We start from the raw sequence: 1,420 nt of genomic DNA on the forward strand, positions 1-1,420 counted from the left end.
TCAATTTTTATTTTATTATTTACTCTTCGTAACAGCTATTTTCATTGGAGTATGACAGATGAGGCTCTGCCTCCCCTGACCGCACGTCCCTGGTGCCTACCTGATCACAGACAAATTCAGACCAACGTGGTCACTCTATGCCCTTATAAATCTCAACGTTCACCCTACAAAGTCCTGTCACAAGGTAGAAACACAAAAAAATAGAAAAACTTTTTTTTTGCCCATATTGCAACGGCTGTACGCCGTAGGGACCTCAGAACTCAATTTCCCTCGACAAGAATACGGATAACCCGTACACTGGTTGACAGCAATGTATTTGTACGTGCACAGTCCTAATCTCTATACTGTATATCTGTGTGGGTCTGGGAGGCTATTTTAATAAACTTCACGAGGCTGGTCAGTACGGATTGGGGAACGTGCAGAGCATCCTACACAGTTCAATAGATTTTGCGCATTAGTTAGTCTCTGCCACTCCAACCACGTAGCCAACAACAACTTGTTACGCATGGCAGATCGCCCATCCGAGCACAAAAGCATCTGACGAGGTGGGGCGCATCCCGGGAGACGTGGATCTCGTCCTCGGCCTCCCCACGCCTGCGATGTAATGATCCACGTCGCTCCATCTCCTCGGCTCGACGGGTCAACCATCGTTCGGCAGTCGCTCCCGTCATTGCATCTCGCCTCCAACGGCCATGAATCACAATACCCCTTCCAGACAAGACCCATTTGGCGGGCAAGAGCTGCAAGATTAAGTTACACCGGCGAGACAATGCGATGGATAACAAAGGGTGGGGGCTTGGGGAGACATTCATCCAGCAGTGGATTGCATAGCTGTCAACCTATACGGTTTACCCCCTATTCTTGTACTGGGAAATGGGGTGTTTAGGTCCATACGGCGTACAGCCGTTTCAATTCAGGCGAAATATTTTTGTTAGTCTATCTGTTTGTGTTTCTCCCTTGTGATGGGACATAGTAGGATTAGCGATGAGATTTATAAGGTCTGAATTGGTCTGTAATACGGTAGGGGGGCACTGATAAGGTATGAACAAGGTAGACACTGATAAGGGGTTGACAGGTGTGAATAAGGTAGGCAGCACTGATAGGGGTTTGACAGCGATGGAATTGAACCACGTTTGACAAATTATTATTTGGTTAATAATAAGAAAGTTCTAAAATAAAGATTGAACGTTTGACAAAACCATCACTGAAGATCAAAGCACGTGTTTGTTCAGAGGGGGTTGTGACGTCACTACCGGGTCCATGGGGGGGCGTGTCCATTAACCTTTGAGGTTCAGAAACGCTCCGGGGGCACTTTTGCGTTAGCCACACAATTGAATTCGGTAAATATTTCTGCCCTTAGGGCGAGTTGAGAATTCCACTTGATTATCCCGGAGGCCACGTCAATGTGTTCACGTGTGCT

This window comes from Lampetra fluviatilis, chromosome 21 (genome assembly GCF_964198595.1).
Source record: "Lampetra fluviatilis chromosome 21, kcLamFluv1.1, whole genome shotgun sequence".
NCBI classification, from domain to species: Eukaryota; Metazoa; Chordata; class Hyperoartia; order Petromyzontiformes; family Petromyzontidae; genus Lampetra; species Lampetra fluviatilis.